General features: G+C 49.4%; 1 protein-coding gene across 5 annotated transcripts in view; it reads right to left on the bottom strand.

Moving 5' to 3' along the window:
* SULF2 (sulfatase 2) overlaps nucleotides 1-20601 on the bottom strand; it is a 128710-nt gene that overhangs the window by 57566 nt on the left and 50543 nt on the right. The window lies entirely within an intron of this gene.

The raw sequence follows: 20601 nt of genomic DNA, 5'->3' as shown, positions 1-20601 counted from the left end.
GGGAATCCAAATGGAAGAGGCTTTCCACAGGGTGATAAAATCCCCCAAAAGACAGAAGCCCATCTTCTTCTTCACCTATTTCCTTCTCACAGCCAGCTTCCACCTGGACTTCTGTCTCCACTGCCTTCCCACAACCCAGACTTCCCCAAATGGCCAGAGGGCCCTTCTGAGCCCAAGACTCATCAGGTTATCTCCCTTCAGGGACATGCTGCTGGGCTCACTCTGTTCTAACTTCTCCAGGCCTTGCGCTTCCTACGAGCCAGGCTCTCTACCTGCCCTGCTCTTCCCTCTGCCTGGGCACCTGCCCCTTCCCTCTCACATGGGCTGTCTCCTCCTCACCCTGGTGTCTCAGGTCAGATGAGAAGCTGTTCCTGATCGCCCATCCCTCTATACTCCCCGGGGTTTTTACTTCCTCCACTGCACTCTGCACTCTCTGAAATTATCCTACAGATGCATTTGTTTCCTTGTTTATCCTCATCTCCCTGCTTAGGGTGTGGGGTCCATAAGGCAGGACCCTTGCCTGCGCACTGTAGCCCCAGCTCAGTACCTGGCCCAGAGTGTGCACACGGTGAGCAGCGGCCGACAGGGTGGCTGGTCGGTGGACCTGATTGAGGTACAAGGGCCGTACAAGGTGGGGCACTGCCCTCGAATGTTAAACCTCACACCTCTCGCCCAGGAGTGCAGGAGTGCCGGAGAGCTGGCCACTGCATGTCTTACTGAAAGGGACTCTAGGCCAGGTGCGACTGCTCACACCTCTAATCCCAGCACTTTGGGAGGCCAAGACAGGCAGATTGCTTGAGCTCAGGAGTTTGAGGCCAGCCTGGGCAACATGACGAAGCCCTGTCTCTACCAAAAAACCAAAAAATTAGCCAGGTGTGGTGATGCATGCCTGAAGTTTCAGCTACTTAAGAGGCTGGGGTGGGAGAATCGCTTGAGCTCGGGAGGTGGAGGCAGAGGCTGCAGTGAACCAAGATCCTGCCATCCTGCCATCCTGCCATCCTGCCACTGCACTCCAGCCTGGGCAACAGAGTAAGACCTTGTCTCAACAACAACAACAACAACAACAAAAAAAAAAAAAAAAGAAAGAAAAGGAAGGAATTTCTATTATAGTAACTGCGGGACAGTGCTACGTGCTGGAAAGATGGGTCAACACAGCAGGTAGAGCTGCCAGCCAGAAGCATGCCCGTGGGCAGAATACAATGAGTCAGGGGTGATTTTGCCCCGCAGGAGACACTGGGCAGTGTGTGGAGACACTTTTCTCTGCTACGACCTGGGGGTGGGGGAACATGCTACAGGCATCAGCGAGCAGAGGTCAGGGATGACCATCTTCCAATGCTTGGGACCGCCCTCCTCCCCCTGTAAAGAATGATCCAGCCCCAAAGTGTCACCACTGCCGAGGTTGTGAAGCTGTGAGAGGTGCACAGTGTAAAAAGTCCAAATGTGCCAATAACGACGGGGGTGCAGTGTGGCTTTGAAGAGCTTGGTTTCCAGAGTCAGAGGACTCCTTGGGCAAGGGAGTGCTCCCGTCTGAACCTCAGTGACTTCATCTACAAAATGGGAGCAGCAGCAAATGAGATCGTGCGTAAAGAACTCTGAAAAAGGGCCAGGTGCGGTGGCTCACGCCTGTAATCCAGGCACTTCCGGAGGCCGAGGCAGGAGGATCGCTTGAGCCCAGGAGTTCCGGGCTGTGGTGAGCCATGATCGTGCACTGCAGCCTGGGCAAAAGAGTGAGATTCTGTCTCGGAAAATAAATAAATAAATAAATGAATAAATAATAATACAAAAAAACGAAAAAGGAACTGTGAGTTCTCAAAATATAGCCTGCTGTCCTTTTTCAGGGAGGGGGATGAAAACTTGGACCTCTGGAGAAATAAAAATGGTTGTTAGAAACCAGATGTGACACCGTTTTTGGAAAATGGCAAGGCCCCTCCGAGACTCCAGTAATGAGCTTGGGGAGGAGCTCAGGCCACACAGCAAAGTCGGCTGAGCGTGACACACATCTATTAGCAGAATGGGCTGGAGCTCGGAGCCCGGAGCCGAGCCAATGACAATAAACTGTTTGCCAAGGCAATTCAGAAAGGTCGGTGAAAAATGAAGCAGAACCTTGTGGAAAGTCCATCCTTCCCGAAATAGAGCATGCCATTTCACACACGTGGAGTCTGCGAAAACTAAACGGGGTCTTTGCCTTTCGTGGCATCGTCTAAATTTCAGTTGTCTGCATGCTTCTTACACACGTTTGGCCGTTTTTATGTATCGTTTGGACCACCGCATACTTAGTAATTTCCTTCAAATCAATTCCTTTGGTGTCAAACCAGCACTTCACACTGGACTCTCGATTTTCACCCTGTGATTTAGATGTCCGCCAATGCCAGGGGTCCAAGGCTACATGCCACAGAGGGGACTGTGGCTCCTCTGTCCTCCCTCACATAACATGTCCCAGCAGCTTCACCTTCAGGACACACCCAGGTCTGACCACTGCCCATCATCCACCTGTCACCATCTTGGGCCAAGCCACCGCTGCCTCTGCCTGGATCTTGCTGGAACCTCCTCCCTGGTCCTCCTGTCTCCTCCTTCCCACCTTCAGCCAATCCTCCACAGCAGCCAGAGGATCCCATTAAATAACAAACTGGATCCAGCCCCCACTCTGTGCAAAACCCCTCAGTGGCTCCACATCCACTTGAACTAAAGTCCGAAGTCTTCGCCATGCCCTACAAAGTCCAACTGTCTCCTGTCCAGCTCCGTGACCGCATCTCCCTCACTTCCCCCCAGCCCGCTGTGCTCCTGTCCCGTGGTCTCCTATCCCACCAGCATCCCAATCCCAAAGCTCATGCCTGCCCCAGGACCTCTGAGCTGGCTGTTCCCCAGAAGGAATCACCTTCCTCAGACACCTGCATGGGCAGCTTCCTCACCCTTCCCAGCTATTTGCTCAAAGCTTTTTATTTTTTTTCCAACACAGGGTCTCACTCTGCCACCCAGGCTGGAGTGCAGTGGTGCGGTCATGGCTCACTGTGCCCTTGACCTCCCCAGGCTCAAGCCATCCTCCTGCCTCAGCCTCCTGAGTAGGTGAGAGGCCCCCACATCTGGCTAATTTTTGTATATTTTTTTTTGTTCGTAGAGACAAGGTTTCACAATGTTGCCCAGGCTGGTCTCAACTCCTGGGCTCAAGCAATCTGCCCACCTTGGCCTCTCTCAGTTCTAGGATTACAGGCGTGAACCGCCATGCCCGGCCTCAAATGTTAACTTACTGCAGCTCAGTGTGAACCCTTCTTTAAAAGGGCATCTCCCCACACCGCCCAGGCTCTTCCCTTTTCCCCAACATTGCTTCTCTCGGTATTTATTCACCTGCCACATTGATTCGTCTTCTAGTTTGTATCACGTGCTTCTCTCGCCAGAGTATCAGACCCGCCAGGGTAGTGGCTTCTGTGTGCCTTGTTCCTGCCTGTGCCCGATCTAGAACAGAGCTTGGTCAGCAGTGAGGCCTCCATGAACACTGGAATCAATGGGTGAATGACTGAACCAATGAACACCCCGTGACGGGAGGCTGAGTGAGGGAATGTCGATTTTTTAAATTTTTTTTTTTTGAGACGGAGTCTCACTCTGTTGCCTGGGCTAGAGTGCAGTGGCACAATCTTGGCTCACTGCTACCTCCGCCTCGCGGATTCAAGAGATTCTCTTGCCTTAGCCTCCTGAGTAGCAGGGATTACAGGTGTCCACCACCATGCCTGGCTAATTTTTGTACTTTTAGAAGAGATGGGGTTTCCCCATGTTGGCCGCGCTGGTCTTGAACTCCTGACTTCAAGTGATCTGCCCGCTTTGGCCTCTCAAAGTATTGGGATTACAGGTATGAGCCACCACACCCAGCCAATTTTTGTGTTTTTAGTAGAGACAGGATTTCACCATGTTGGCCAGGCTGGTCTTCAACACCTGACCTCAAGTGATCTGCCCACCCCAGCCTCCCGAAATGCTAGAATTATAGGTATGAGCCACTGTACCTGGCTGAGAATGTAGAACTTTCTGTTTATCACCCAGCACATGCCCTCTGTGAGTGGAAGAGGAGCAGAGTTACTGAATTGTTGTCTTCCTTTGTGATTGTGTGGTGTTTGGTTGGCTGAATTTGGATCTATTTAGCCTACATGGGACATGACTTCCGTTTGTGGGTGTGCTTTATAAAACCAAAAAAGCACTCAAGGTCAGCATAAGGCAACAGCAGTACTTTCAATATGGTCAAAATATGGTCAAAAGTTATTAAAGAACCCAGTGTCTTGTTTATGTTGTTATATCTAGTGATAGTTATTAAATTAGAGATTAAAATGGAGGGCCTGGCACGGTGGCTCACGCCTGTAATCCCAGTACTTTGGGAGGCTGAGGCAGACGAATCACAAGGTCAGGAGATAGAGACCAGCTTGGCTAACACGGTGAAATCCTGTCACTACTAAAAATACAAAAAATTAGCCGGGCATGGTGGCATGTACCTGTACTCCCAGCTAGTCGGGAGGCTGAGGCAGGAGAATTGCTTGAACCCTCGAGGTCAAGGGTGCAGTGAACCATGACTGCACCACTGCCCTCCAACCTGGGTGACAGAGTGAGATTCCATCTCAAAAACAAAAGAAAAAAACCAAAAAACAAATGAACAAACAAAACTGAGAAATTTAAAACATATTTGTTCACTCATTTAAATAAACTCACTATTTGTTAGCATACATTAAAAAAAAGATAAATAACCACATTTTCCCCAAACAAAATGCAATTAATAAGATGAGCTGCATTGCTTTACATTTTTGCCAGTCTCTTTAATGCCTTGTTTAATGGAAGGCAGCAGGATTCTTTTATCTGTTTCAGCATTCGATCTACTGAGATATGTTGTTTTGGTTGTTTGACATGAAAAATCCAGCCTCATACAGATATGCAGATGGAGGCCAGGCACGGTAGCTCATGTCTGTAATCCCTGCACTTTGGGAGGCTGAGGCAGGAAGATCGCTTGAAGACTGGGTGACAAAGTGAGACCTCATTTCTACAAACGCTAAAATAAAATAGAGCCAGTCATGGTGGTGTGTGCCTGTAGTCCCAGCTACTCGAGAGGCTGAGGCAGCAGGATCACTTGAATCCAGGAGTTCGAGGCTGCAATGAGCTGTCACTGGGCCACTGCACTCCAGCCTGGGTGACAGAGTGAGACGCTATTTCTAAAAAATAATATAAAATGGATATGCAGATGGAAAAAGGAAGAATATTTTAATACTTTTTAGATAACTACATAAACTTTATATCTGCTAGAAAACTCCACTGTCTACTGGAAGGAAAATGAGGGTAAAAAGGTAGTGTCCTGGTATTATCACGAAAATAGTTTTGAGTCTAGAGGTCCTGGGACCACGCTTTGAGAACCACTGGTTTAGATGATGGTCTACAACATCTCAGTGAGGTAGATCCTTTTTTGGCCCCTATTGCATAGGCACAGAGCGGCAAAGACCCTTTTCACCCAACATCCCATGATTGCTAAGTGTCAGAGCTGAGATGAGGCTCAACTCCAGGCTGTCTGTCTCCACCTGGCATTTGGTGACTGCCTTGTGCAGCCTCTCAGCAGCACTCCAGGGACCGCAGCCTGGAGCATTTCCCATCCACGGGGAGGCAGAGAGACAGGGAACCGTCCAGCGAAGAGGGAATAGCAGGGGGACTACCCCATGGCTAGCGGCGGGGACACACACAAATGGGACTCAGCCTCTGAGAGCTCCTGCTCTCCATGAGCTCAGACTATCCCCGAAGTGCTTTCTGCCAGAATTCCAGAAGGGAAATTCCACACTGAGGTTATTTTCTCACGCTGCATTCTCCCAGAATTCGTCTGGCCATGGGCTTTTGAGGGAAGGCCATTCCCAGACCCGAACACTTTGCCTTTCTTGAACCATTGGTGGGGGACAAAGGTAGGAGCCATAGTCATATTGGTTTATTCTCATTAACCTGTAACTAGCATTCCCTTCAATTATGAATAATGGTTCCTGCGACTTTGTGACTAATGGGAATCATGGATATTTTCATATCACATTGCAGTTAACCTGGACATCTGGAAATATCATTTGAGCCAGTGCTACTTTGAAATCACGGAAGTTAAGAAACTTTATCATTTATCCATTAAATAACCACTACATCATGCCATTTTATGTATAAAGAAGCATACAGACGCTGGGCGTGGGGGCTCACGCCTGAAATCCCAGCACTTTGGGAAGCTGAGGTGGGTGGATCCCCTGAGGTCAGGAGTTCAAGACCAGCCTGACCAATACGGTGAAATCCCATCTCTACTAAAAATACAAAAATTAGCCAGGCATGGTGGTGTGTGCCTGTACTCCCAGCTACTCAGAAGGCTGAGACAGGGAAATCACTTGAACCTGGGAGGCAAGGGTTGCAGTGAGCTGAGATCATGCCACTGCACCCCAGCCTGGCAACAGAGCAACATTCCATCTCAAAAAAAAAAAAAAAAAAAGCATACATATCCCAGTTTATAAAATATTTTGATAAATGTGTTTTGCTATAATTGGTTTCCTTTGTAATTCTCTGTATTTTCTTCTATGAACTAAATGGAGGGGTACACTAGGCGGTGTGTGACTTCTGGTAACCTCCAGGAAGTGGGTGTGCTTCCCTTATAGTTTCTGGGTCCCGCTGGCTGGATACAGACAGGATGGGGTGCTGCTTTAGATGAGGATGACTGTCCAGGATGATGGAATGCCACCCGACCATCACCCATCAGGAAACTGGGAGCCAGCACGATGTCCACCACATCACCTCTGGGCTATTTATGCCCAAACTGTCAAAAGGGAGAGAATTAAGCACCTATCATCTTGAACTCACTGTTAACTAGGGACTGAAGTACCCTCAACTCTACCTACATTCTAATAAATCCTGGGGGTACCCTGTGGCACAAATCCAGTGGGCTGGTGTCACTTAAGAGGGCTCAGCAAACTATTTCTGCGATGGTCCAGACTGTAAACGTTTTCAGCTATGCGGCGCCATGGTCTGTACTGTAACGACTCAATTCTGCCACCGCAGAGACAAAGCGGCCATAGACAGGACATACACTACCAACTACTTCCCATGTTGGACTTTCCCACTTACTGGGTCTTGAAGTTTACTTACTGTCACACTGTGTATGTTTTCAGTGTTTTAAGGCTTGAGGTTGTAACAGGCTCTTACTTGTAATTTCCATTAAGTTCATAACAGGTATAACACTAAAGCATTTTTGGTATTTTGGTCATGTCTAGGAGCTTTTTTTTTTTTTTTTCCTTTTGAGACAGAGTCTCACTCTGTCATCCAGGATGGAGTGCAGTAGCGCGATCTCGGCTCACTGCAACCTCCACCTCCCAGGTTCAAGTGATTCTCGTGCCTCAGCCTCCCAAGCAGCTGGGATTACAGGTGCGGGGCACTGTGCCCAGCTAAGTTTTGTTTTGGTTGTGTCCAAAATACTTCATTGATAAAACCTGGCAGCAGACTCCTGTAGGATATAGTTTACTGATCCCCACCATGTTACCAATAACGGGAATACCATCATCATCTAAAAATTAATTAATTAATTTATTTTGAGACAGGGTCTTACTCTGTTGCCCAGGCTGGAGTGCAGTGGCATGATCTTGGCTCACTGCAACTGCCGCCTCCCAGTTCAAGTGGTTCTCCCACCTCAACTTCCCAAGTAGCTTGGATTACAGGCACCCACCACCATGCTTGGCTAATTTTTTTTTGTATTTTCAGTAGAGATGGGGTTTCACCATGTTGACCAGGCTGGTCTTGAACTCCTGGCCTCAAGTGATCCACCCACCTTAGCCTCCCAAAGTGCTGGGATAATAGGAATGAGCTACCATGCCCAGCCTTTTTTTTTTTTTTTTTTTTTTTTAAAGAAGTTTGGAGTCTGGATATTTTTGGTGAAACTTCTAGATTTTAAAAAGCACCATCACTCCTGACAGAAATTTTGGGTTGAAGTGTAGACTCAGGCTGCCAGTTGCCATTTTGCAAGATCCATATTTGGCCCCCAAGGCCACAAAATAGAAACTGAGCTGGTTCAAGCTGAGTTTTGGTTGTACCTCTGACACCAGCAGCAGAGTCCTCCATTGGGTGACTGTCACCATCTGTCATTTGGTTTCTTGGGGCTCCTGGTCTGGGCAGCAGAGAACAATCCCATTAACCTGGCAGAGGAGCTAGAGGCTCCTGAGGAACAATGATAAATGAAAAGGAAGCCCTTTTGCAAACTCTAGAACAGCATAAATATTAGATGTGAAATGCCACAGGACTGAAGTCTTTGTGTTTTTTTGGCAGACAAATTGGGCTGAGGAGGCAGAGCTGGGAAGAAATGCATTAAACAAACCCAGAGCTCCCAAGCTCTCAGGGCTGGGGTATTTCTGATATTCTGTAACTGGATCCTTTTAACTTTGTGCTGCTTTGCAAGGTTACAGCCTGAGTCCTGTTCTTCTGCTTTTGAAAAAAACACCACTAAATGCAAATCACTGCACAAAGTGATAAATCAGTGCTATAAACGTTCTGGGTGCCAGAGATGGGATACTGCCGAACTGAGAGCTGTGTGAAAACAAAAGAGGAAGGTGGGGTCATCATTCCACACGAAGAAGGCCTCTTGTGTTGGAAGCAGAGAGAGCTGGGGGCTGGGAGAAATGCTCTCCTCCCACTTGCCCTTAAGTAGAACTTTTTTTTTTTTTTTTTTGAGACAAAGTTTCACTGGTTACTCAGGCTGGAATGCAGTGGTGTGATCTTGGCTCATGGCAACCTCTGTCTCCCACGTTTGAGTGATTCTCCTGCCCACCTCGGCCTCCCAAAGTGCTGGGATTAGAGGGTGAGCTACCGCACCCAGCCTGGATTTGGGTTTCTATAGCGGACATCTGTTTTATTTTTCCACCCAGAATCCATTCTCCTGTCTTTTCATAATTGTGCCTTTGGTTAACAAAAAGAGGGAGGGAGCCAATCTTTCCCCTTTCTCAGCCTTACATGTTCTGATGAGGTACTTTCTAGCTCTGACTCCTGGGCCATACCCATGATGCTGGCCTGGCCAATCAAGGTATCCCCTTTTGCCTGGCTGCTGTGATTGGGTGAGAAAGAGACACAGAACCCTAATTAAGCCAATGAGAGCTTTCCCTGGAATTTTTGCTGGAGCCCTTGGAAAGAGCCTCTCTTTCGGCTGAGGTCACTATACTGGGGAAATGGATCTGTGGGGGCCATCCGGCCATCACAAAGAGGGAACTTTCCTAATAAAGCCAACCCAAATGACAGAAAACCCAAGAGGCAGAAAGACAGGGTTCTGACAGCATTTGAGCACTGGGACCTGGCAAGGTTTGCCTGAAGTAATTTCAATTACGTTTCTTCATGCTGGATAAATGAGATAGTGATCTTGTTTTAATTTTTTTGCTTACTTCAAGCCTAAGGCCCAAGAGTTCTCCATTTGTTCAATTTTTTTTTTTCTTTTGAGTTGGTGTTTCTCTTGCCCAGGCTATAGTGCAGTGGTACGATCATGGCTCATTCAGCCTTCATGACCTGGGCACGAGCGATCCTCCCATCTCACCCTCTTGAGGAACTGGGACCACAGGTGTGTGCCAATATGTCTGGCCAGTTTTTAAAATTATTTGTAGAGATGGGGTCTCTCTATGTTGCCCAGGCTGGTCTTGAACTCCTGGGCTCAAGTGATCTTCCCACCATAGCGTCCCAAAGTGCCGGGATTACAGGTGTGAGCCACCATGCCTGGTCTTGTTCAAATCTTTACTGAGTACCCAATACCTGCCTGGTGCTATTTTTGGATGGGCAGCCAACAAAACAGGTAAAAAATAAATTCACTGGTCATGTATGGTGGCTCACACCTGTAATCCCAGCACTCTGGGAGGCCAAGGCAGGCAGATCACTTCAGGTCAGGAGTTTGAGACCAGTCTGGCCAACATGGTGAAATACCACTTCTACCAAGAATATAAAAAATTAGCCGAGTGTGGCAGCATTCACCTGTAATCCCAGCGACTCGGGAGTCTGAGGCAGGAGAACTGCTTGAACCCAGGAGGCAGAGGTTGCAGTGAGCTGAGATCACGCCACTGCACTACAGCATGGCTGATAGAGTTAGACTCCATCTCAAAAAAAAAAAAAAAAAAGTTCACAAACACCTAAGATAACTTCAAGGGGGTGAGAAGTCCTAAGAACAGAAAGTCGGTGTCACGGTCAAGAATGATGGGGATGAGAAGTACTAACCGGCACAGGAAGGGCAGGAAGGAAGAGAGAATGGAGGAAGCTCTCTCCGGTGTATGAACAGTGCTCTGGACAGCAATCCCCAACCCCTGGGCTGAAGACAGGTAGGGGGTCGTCTGTGGGCTGTTAGGAGCTGGGCTGCATAGCAGGAGGCGGGTGGCCGGCCGCTTCCCATCACTGGCGTCACTGCCTGAGCTCCGCCTCCTGTCAGATCAGCAGCTGATTCTCATAGGAGCGTGGACCCTGTTGTGAGCTGTACACAGGAGGGTTCTAGGTTGTGGGCTCCTTATGACAATCTAATCCCTGATGATCTGGCACTGTCTCCCATGTCCCAGATGAGATCATCTGGTTGCAGGAAAACAAGCTTGACTTCCCACTGATTCTACATGACGGTGAGTTGCGTAATTATTTCATTACATATTACAACGTAATAATATTAGAAAGAAATTGGACAATAAACGTAATGCACCTGAATCATCCCAAAACATCCCCTCACTCCCAGTCCTTGGGAAAACTGCCTTCCATGAAACTGGTCCCTTGTACCAAAAAGGTTGGGGGCCACTGCTCCAGATAGAGGTAACTGCACATACAAAGGGCTTGGGGCAGGAATGACCTCGGAAGCTCTGAGGAACAACAAAGAGGCTAGGTGGCCTGACTGTTGCCACCAAGGAAGGGACAGGCAAGAGGTGTGGACAGAGAGGTGAGCAGGCCCAGGCCAGACAAGGTCTTGGCAGCCCTGGAGAGGAGATGCCAGTTTATCCAAAGAGCAGTGGCCAGCATGGGGGGTTTTTAGCAGGAAGTACTGTGGTAAGGTTTACATTTTTTCAGTGTCCTCTGGCTATGGGTCGGGAGAAGGAATGGCCAATTGTTGGGGACAAACAGGGACAAGCAGATCACCAGGGCGAGAGGCGAGGGCTGCTTCTGTCTTGCCACTCCATGTGCTCCTGTCTTCCGCTTGCCTGTTTTTAGCGAGGCTGTGGCTATCAAGGAAGACTGGGCCGCAGAGGGCACCAAGGGCCTGCAGACTGGTTGTAGCAGGGCCAGGCGGAGCTCTGGGTGATGGTGGCATGGAGGGCAGGCTGCCTGTGCCTAATTAAATGCTGGCCCCAGCCACCTGCTTCCTAGGAGGGTCATGCAGCTCCTGCAAATGAGGACAAGGCCCATTCATTCCCTGGAAACTCAATTAGCTGGGTATGGAAGACTCCATCTCTAGCGACAGGGTTTATTGCCTGCTGAGTCACCACCAGGACAAGCTGTATCTTAAATATCTGTTTTGTGTCTTTTAAAGTGTGGTTTTGTTCAGCCGGATGAGCTAGAAGAGCAGGGAGAAAATCCACAACAGATCCTCAGAACAAGGCCTGTCACTCAATGGATATTTAATTATCACCTTGGAGGAATCTGACACTACCTGGATCCTTCAAAGAGCTGTTCTCCGCGCCATGAGCCTGACCTCCCACTTCTATGACAAATATTTTGTAGCACTCCCTTATTTTCCTGAAAAGAAATTTATAGGTAACAAAAGCTACCTATGCACGTCATTTCCAAAAAGTCAATATCATGCTCTAAGTGCAATCTACAAGAAAAGGAAAGCAATTTATAATGAAGATACATTTCAATATAAAATTTCTCCAGCACATCCATCACGAAGACGCAACAGAGTAGTCAGGCAGAGGCCTGCACCTAGACACAGATTCACTGGGAGCGTGACAGTTACAAGTGCAGCTGGGTGGGTGTGCGACATTTGCCATTCAAATCCTTTGGGGCAGCACTGCCGTCGGGGATGGGATTTTCAGAAATAAGGAATGACTCTTGGGGAGGTTTTGCACTCAAGTATAATACTGGCTTCATTTTCTTGTCCGGTACATTCCTGGGAATATGCAAAACCCTTCAGATTTACATATGAAATAGACATAGATTCAAGACTCAGATAACAATAAACATAAAATAATCTACTCATATGAATCATGTGGTGGGAAACTCAGAAGCTGTGTGGAATGCAATGCAATCTGGGGGCCACGTGGGCTCTGCTGTGCAGGGCCGGACATCAAAGGCCTTCCTGGTCCCCGCCCTAGGAAGCCAGCAGCCTCAAATCCTTCACCACCACCGGCAATGCTGTCACAGAGTTTAACCCCTAGGGGGTGGTGTGCTCCCTTGAGAACCACCAGGTTAGAAAGAAGTTTGCAAGCTGGTGGCCTGTGGACTCATCCATCCCTCAGGTGCATTTGCTGTGGGCTTGCCTGGTGTTTTCAGTTGCTCATTCTTAAAAAGTAGAGTGAACAGTCCACAGTGGAAATCTGGGCACCCCCTCCCCACCCGGCCTGCCTCTCCGCTTTGGGCTACCTGTCCGGCCCTGCATGCATTTGGAGCCCCCAGGCAAGAATGGGTTCTCACAGGGATGGCAGAGAGCAGGCCCCTCGCCCCGCCTCGGAAGGGCGGATGTAGAGGAGCTCAGTTTCCCTTCGTTTGCTCAAATCGCCTGCAACAGCACAGACGAGGTCCCAAAGGACTCTCTGTGTGCGCTGTCACGACCTGCCGGCCCCAGGATGGATGGTGCCCAATGCTCGGAGAACAGAAACCTGTCCTGAGACCCTGACCGAAGACCCAGCATGGTTTGGTAAAGTTTGGGAAGACAGATCGAGGTGCTGGGAGCACGAGGGGAAGTAAGTGCAGGGATGATGAGGGTGACGCCGGATTAGAGATGCGGAATCATGGAAAGCACTCGCCTAAAGCTGGGTAACAACTACACCTGCATTTTTATTGCCCATTCTCAAAGCTTTGTGTCACTCCTCACTCCCCACTCCCAAAAGGTTTCATTTGATTAGGCTCTACTCTTGTTTTTCTTTTTTTTTGAGACGGAGTTTCACTCTTGTTACCCAGACTAGAGTTCAATGGCGCGATCTCGGCTCACCGCAACCTCCGCCTCCTGGGTTCAGGCAATTCTCCTGCCTCAACCTCCTCAGTAGCTGGGATTACAGGCACGCGCCACCATGCCCAGCTAATGTTTTTGTATTTTTAGTAGAGACGGGGTTTCACCATGCTGGCCAGGATGGTCTCGATCTCTTGACCTCGTTATCCACCCGCCTCGGCCTCCCAAAGTGCTGGGATTACAGGCTCTTCTTTTTCTTTTTTAGAAACAAGGTCTCGCTCTGTTGCCCAGGCTGAAGTACAGTGGTGCGATCATGGCTCACTGCAGCCTCAAACTCCTGGGCTCAAGTGATCCTCCTGCCTCAGCCTTGCAAGTAGCTGGGACTACAAGCGTGAACCACCATGCCTAGCTAATTACTTTTTCAAATTTTTTGTAGAGACGTTGGTCTTTCTGCACTGCCCAAGAGATCTGGCCTCAAGAGATCCTCCTGCCTTGACCTTCCCAAGAGCTGGGATTACAGGGCCAGCCATAGGCTGCTCTATTCTCTTGCTGTCCCAGAGCCCTTTCCGTGCCAAAGGAAGCGTTCTATATCTGCATTATCCAGTATAGAACCCACATGTGCCTACTGGAGACTTGAATCATGGTTAGTGCAGCTGAGAAACTGAAATGTTAATTTAATTGTAATTAACGTTAAGTTAAATAGCTCCTCGTGGCTAGTGGCAACGGTATTGGCCCAGTATTGGGCCATGTGGCTCCAGCCTAATTCATTCCAGAATGTTCAGGGAGTTGCAGCTAGCACCTGGGAGAGGACTGCAAAAGTCCTGTGCACTCTGAGACCCCTTGGAAGCCTCTTGAGGCCCAGGAGACAGGGTGTATGTGTCGCCCACCACAGTCACCCTTCCCTCCCTTTTCTTTTGATTTTCCAGCTGTTTCAACGCCCAGAGCAGGTGGAGATTCCCTGAGAGAAAACATGGTTGGGAAGGGAAGGATGTGTATGGAGCTGATCTGCAGGGCGGCCACACTGCTCCCCACTCAGGACCACAGCTGGGGCAGTGAAGATGGGAAGGGTGGTAAGTTTGCTTAGTTTGACATCAAGGCTCTGCAGCCTTTGGGCCGGGGTGGGGGTGGGGGGTGGGGGGTGGGGGGTGGGGGGTGGGGGTGAGGGGTGGGGTGTTAATGTGTTAAAGAACCCAGCCGTTATGGGCTGCACTGTTTTCCCCAAAATATATGCTCAGGTCCTTGCCCAGGTACCTGTGAGCGTAACTGTGTTTACAAGATGGTCTTTGTAAGTTAAGATGAAATTACACTGGATCAGAGCCAGCTCTAGTCCAACCACTGGTGTCCTGAAAGAAGAGGGAAATTTGGACACTGATTCAGAGAGAAGCAGGCCATGGGAAGAGAGGGACCCACGGGGAGGAGGCCACATGAAGATAAAGGCAGAGGCTGGAGGGATGTGGCCACAAGCCAAGGGGTACAGAGATTCCCAGCAACCCCTGGGAATTCAAGGGCAAAGGACTCCCCTGAAGCCTTTGGGGAACATGTGGCCCTGCTGACGCTTGATTTTGGGCTTCTGGCCCCCAGAACTGTGAAAATGCCTTTTGTTCTAAGCTGCCCAGTCTGTGGTCTGCTAGGAAAGCGGATACACCTGCTAAGGGCTGGGACAGAGGTTGCTGCCTGGAAACAAATGGAAACCTTGCCCCATCGGCCTCACACCAGCTTCCTTTCCCAGTGACCACTCCCTCTTATGGTGCAGGAAACCTCTCCTCCTGGGTTTGTGAGCACAGGTCACGTGTCACTCAGGGTGGCATCTTATCATGGGCACTAGGTGACTAGTGCTTATATGTCACAACACTGCTGCACAGATGGGGAGGCCCAGAGGGGATGACATCTCAGCTCAAGGTCACAAAGGCGCCTAAGGCAGAGACTAATTCTTTGGTCCAATTCAAAACAAGTGCTTCACTTGTTTTGAAATCTGAGGTCTTGGAGAAAGGAAGTGACTAACAAATTAGAAGTAGAAACTCACTTGTAGATGTACACGGAGATGGCAAACCCGTGCCTCTCGAGGACATGCTGGGTCAGCCTGGGTCCCGCGAGGAGGGGCTCGGCAATCCCTGTGGATGCTCGGATCCCCACAGTGGGGAAGGCTGGTCCTCGGTGCAGAGACAGAGACAGGAAGGCTCCCTGCTGTGAGCAGCGGATGCACTCCACAGGGTGAATGGAGAGGCTCTCCACAGGCCGGAGAGGGGGAGGGGAGACGGGCAGATGAGAGGCAGCTGGACTGAGGGAAGAAGGGAGCTATGTGTGCGCACGTGGGTGCGTGCGTGCACACTTGTGTGCACTCGAGGGGAGAGGAAGGGAGCAGGGAGCAAACGCAGGAGAAGAGCCAAGTGAAGAGAAGGCTGCCATTGTGAAGGCTAGGGACAGCTGCGCCAGGGGCCCAGGGACGGCATCCCGGGAATCATTTCAGCCTCCTCTTCCCTGTGTGCACAGAGGGGCTGAGAAGAAAGAGGAGGAAAGGCTGAGATGGGGGAAGTGGGCGTGGAGAGGAGAAAGGGTGTGGAAGAGATGGGGGATGGGCTGCTGGCCGGGACAGAATGTGGGGACTCAGTCACCACTCGTCCTAGGAAGTTCTCCTGAGCACCTATGATGGAGTGGGCACTCTCTAGGCCCAGGGACCCACAAGGGCACAGAACAGAGGCCCCTGTTCCAGGGAGCTGGCATTTTATTTTATTTATTTATTTTTGAGATGGAGTCTCACTCTGTTGCCCAGGCTGGAATGCAGTACTATGATCTCGGCTCACTGCAACCTCTGCCTCCCGGGTTCCAGCGATCCCCCTGCCTCAGCCTCCCAAGTAGCTGGGATTACAGGCACACCCGCCACCATGTCCAGCTAATTGTTGTATTTTTAGTAGAGACAGGATTTCACTATGTTGACCAGACTGGTCTCAAACTCCTGACCTCAAGTGATCTGCCCGCCTCGGCCTCCCGAAGTGCTGGGATTACAGGCGTAAGCCACCACCCCTGGCCTGGAAGCTAGCATTTTATAAATGAGATAATCAAGGAAACACATGGGCAGAAGACAGTCAGTGGCATTCAGTGGCGACGGGGGCACTGGTGGGAAACAAACGGGGACAAACAGGAGGCATGGGGTAGTCAAGGAAGGCTTCTCTGAGGAGGCAGCACTGGAACACAGACCTGAAGAAAGTGCAGGCATGTAGAAGTTTTTGAGCAAAGGAAATAAATGCAAAGCACTGTGCATGGTGCGTGTCAGGCGGGGCTGATGCCTGAGGAGCTGTGGCTGGAGCGCAGTGGCTGAGGGGAGACCAGGAGGCTGAGAGGGGTCAGAGAGAAGGGAAAGATCACTGGGACCCTGAGGTGGCTGTTGGGGCCTCTACCCTGAGTAGGTGGGAGCCAAGGAGGGCTCTACCCAGAGGAGAAAGAGCATCTGAAGTAGTTCTGACTAGACCCCTCTGGCTGCTGCATTGAAAACAGACCAAGGGGTCATAAAGGCAGAAGCTGGGGGATCCCAGGAGAAGCCCAGAACAGGGGAAGACAGTGGTGCAGATGGGATGGTGGCAGCAGAGGTGACTCCGGATATATTTTGAAGGCAGAGCTGACAGGGTTTGCTGATGGACTGAATGTGGAGTAGGAGAGGAATGGGGGAAAAAAAATCAAGAATGGCATGAAGGTTTTGGCCTGAGCAACTGGAAAACTGGAGGTGCCAAGGAGAAGCCTGTGACCAGGAAGTGATACTGGACTCAGGCTTGATGTACCGGGGAGACCTCAGGGGCGATGGTCAGGACACAGAGGGGCGAGGGCAGGTGGGGTTCAGAGCAAGAGGCTAAGGGCAGATCCAGAGGCAGAGGCAGGGAGAGGGGTGTGGAGCCACGTCATAGTATCGCAGATGAAGACGGCCCACGCAGCAGCCCTCCTGCCCCTGCGGTCCTTAATGAAACCACTTTAGGGAAAGAACAAGTCTCACTTATACACGCACACACCCCTGCGTTCACACACAGAAGCACATCTTTTACTGGGGATGCCAAAATGCCCAGTGGGCGCCTTACCACCCTCCCATGTGAGAGGGCAGTGGGATGCCCCATGTGTCCTGACCTCAAGAGATCCACTCCAGTCTGAGTGACAGAGCAAGACCCTGTTTCAGAAGACGCTGTCTTATGATAGGGGTCATCAGGGCAGAGGCCCCCCCAGGATCCTGTCTCATGATAGGGGTCATCAGGGAACAGAGGACCCCCAAGACCCTGTCTTATGGTAGGGGTCACCAGGACACAGAGGCCCCCCCCACCCCCTAGTGAGGGTGGCTGCCCAAGGTTGATGGCCAGGTTCCAGTTCTCAATAGACCTCTCTCCCCAGCTTTGTGTGAGAAAAGTGAAAATAATTAGGGTGCTCAGGGCTAAACCCCAAAACAGGCTCCAATTGAGAGCCCTGGCAAGGCCCGATCTTATAAGGAGGATGATTCCCGGCTCCCCTGGCACATTCTAGAACATGATGCAGAAAGGCAGAGGGCCCACCACCGTCTCTACGAAAGTCTGGATCGGATGGCAGAAGCCAGGGCCGGGAAACAACCTCAGAACTGCCAGATTCAGGTGTGGAAGAAGAAAGGCATTATTATCCCAATGGTGACAAAAATGGAACTCCAATCTAGCTCATCAGAAAGGGCTGGAAAAGTTGTTTTTTTTCCTGACGTTACTGTGTGTGTGTGTGTGTGTGTGTGTGTGTGTGTGTGTGTTTTGCCAAAGACTGTGTAGTAAAATTGTGATCGACACTCCAGTATGCTTTTCCTGACCCTTCCCAGCAGCCATAGATTTCTACCTGGCAGTCCAGGTGCTGGGGAAAAATAGACTCAGCCAGGGCTGCAGAGCAGGTGACCCTGGCTGGGTGAATTGGCACAGTCCATGTGCTTTCCACGATGATTGGCTCAGGAGCTGGCATGTGACTCAGGCTGGTCCAATCAGAAGGAATCTCATGCCTTGAGCATTCCGGAAAAAGGATGTTCTGTTGCTCCTAACAGACTGAACAAGGAGGTGCAGGGCCGCTGGAGTGCCAGCCACCATCTGCAGACCTCCAGCCTTGTGACAGGATAGTGATACTCCGAGATTGTGATACCATGGGATCAATGACGATGATCGATTGGCATGACAGCACCATATCACACGGCCCACCTCAGGCCAATGTACCGATTATGTCACAGTAAGTTGCACTCACTGATTCAAATGTGGCAGCATGTGCTGAACCTCTCAGGGAATCAGCAAAATGCAAACAAAGCCAAGAGTGCATTATCACATCTCAGCTGTGACCATGGCAAATATGAAAAGGTCCCGTCCCACCAAATGGTGAGGATGTGGGAAAACAGGAGATCACATGCACTAGCAATGGGATGGCAAATGAGTCGGTCCCTCCACTTTGAAGAGCAGTTTGCCAATTTCTGGCAAAGCTGAAAATGGGCATCTCCTTCCACTCAGCAATTCTACTCTGGTTCTGTCCCCCTTGATTCTGAGAAGGTAATGTGTGAGTTCTGCAAGTGCACTTGAATGTACTTCCTGGCTGCCCTGTTTGCTCTTGAAGATGTGTGATGCTCATGGCAATAGATTGCCTTTAGATCCAATGGACAGGAACCCTGACTGCAGCTGGTTTCAAAAACACATTGAATTTTTTGCTCCCTAAACAAAGGATACAGGTGAGCAGCTGAGCATGGTGGCTCACACCTGTGATCCCAGCACTTTGAGAGGCCAAGGCGGGTGGATCGCTTGGGGTCAGGAGTTCAAGACCAGCCTGGCCAACATGGTGAAACCCCGTCTCTACTAAAAATACAAAAAAATTAGCAGGGATGATGGCATGCACCTGTAATCCCAGCTACTGGGGAGGCTGAAGCAGGAGAATCTCTCGAACCTAAAAGGTGGAGGTTGGAGTGAGCCTATATTGTGCCACTACACTCCAGCCTGGGCGACAGAGTGAGACACTGTCTCAAAAAAAAAACCAAAAAACTGAGAATGCAATTTACTCTTCCAAGGGTACTTATATCTGAGATCCAAGTCCCCCAAGTTGTAAGAAGCCATACAGAGAAATATTCATAAACAAATTGATATTTATCCTGCTTCAACTTAGCATCTCTCACTTTGTCCTTTGTCAATTTCCACTGCAAACATGCGGCAACGCAAAGCCAGATCACTGCAAAATGAAGTTGCAAATCTTTTAAAATATGCGGGGTTTGTGAAATTAATTAAAGTGATGCTGGAAGATAGCTCAGAAAACACACACAAATCCACTGACAAATAATTATCTGGCTCATAAAGATACTACATGAATGAGAAGAGACTATTGAGAAGGATAATGACGTATGACATGCACTTCACAGGGGAAGATTCAGATGTCAAAGAATTAAGAGAGGCCCTTGGAAAAACTGATCAAATCCTCTAATACTTTTGCAAAGATTTCCCTGGTGAAGTCAAGGATATCATCTTGCTATCCATTTAAATTTGTGAAACATATCATACTCCTCCCTACACTTGATCAGTTTACTTGCTTAAAGAATCAACTCATGGCCAGGCATGGTGGCTCATGCCTGTAATCCCAGCACTTTGGGAAACCAAGGTGGGCGGATCATCTGAGGTGGCGAGTTCAAGGCCAGCCTGACCAACATAGAGAAACCCTGCCTCTATTAAAAATACAAAATTAGCCAGGCATGGTGGTACACGCCTGTAATCTCAGCTACTTGGGAGGCTGAGGCAGGAGAATTGCTTGAACCTGGGAGGTGGAGGTTGCAGTGGGCCAAGATGGCTCCATTGCACTCCAGCCTGGGCAACAAGAGCAAAAAACTCCATCTCAAAAAAAAAAAAAAAAAAAAAGAAAATCAACTCATTAGTTACGACTAGAGCCCAATCTTTGTTAAATACCGTTAGATGCAACCTAACAGAGGGCCAGGTGCAGTGGCTCATGCTTGTAATCCCAGCACTTTGGGAGGCCAAGGCAGGTAGATCATCTGAGGTCAAGAGTTCAAGACCAGCTTGGCCAACATGGCAAAACCCCATCTCTACAAAAATTACAAAAATTAGCTGGGCGTAGTGGAAGGTGTCTGTAATCCCAGCTATTCAGGAGGCTGAGACAGAAGAATTGCTTGAACCCAGGAGGCGGAGGTTGTAGTAAGCTGAGATTGTGCCACTGCACTCCAGCCTGGGTGACAAAGAGACTCTGTCTCAAAAAAAGAAAAAAAAAACGGATATAGCATAACAGAGTTATTCTTGAAATACTATAGTTTCATTTCAAGATCAAATACCTTACTAAATACATTAAAAGCATTATTTATAATGAAATGGTGGTCCACTTAAGTAGCATTTTTCTCAGGTCAGTCTTCCTCATTTTGGGCTGACCTCCTCTATTCAAACGGGTATCACAAATAAAAATGGCTAATAACTGTTAGGGTGGCCAAGACTTTCCTTGTCCCTCAGTATCCATTTTCTTCTTCTCCTACAGTAAAATAATTTTCAACTGGGCATATGTACACCCAGAATAAGACT

This window comes from Sapajus apella, unplaced genomic scaffold (genome assembly GCF_009761245.1).
Source record: "Sapajus apella isolate SASKATOON/1434 unplaced genomic scaffold, GSC_monkey_1.0 scaffold92, whole genome shotgun sequence".
NCBI lineage: Eukaryota > Metazoa > Chordata > Mammalia > Primates > Cebidae > Sapajus > Sapajus apella.
The sequence above is the reverse complement of the archived record's forward strand: the minus strand, read 5'-3'. Positions and strand labels throughout refer to the sequence as shown.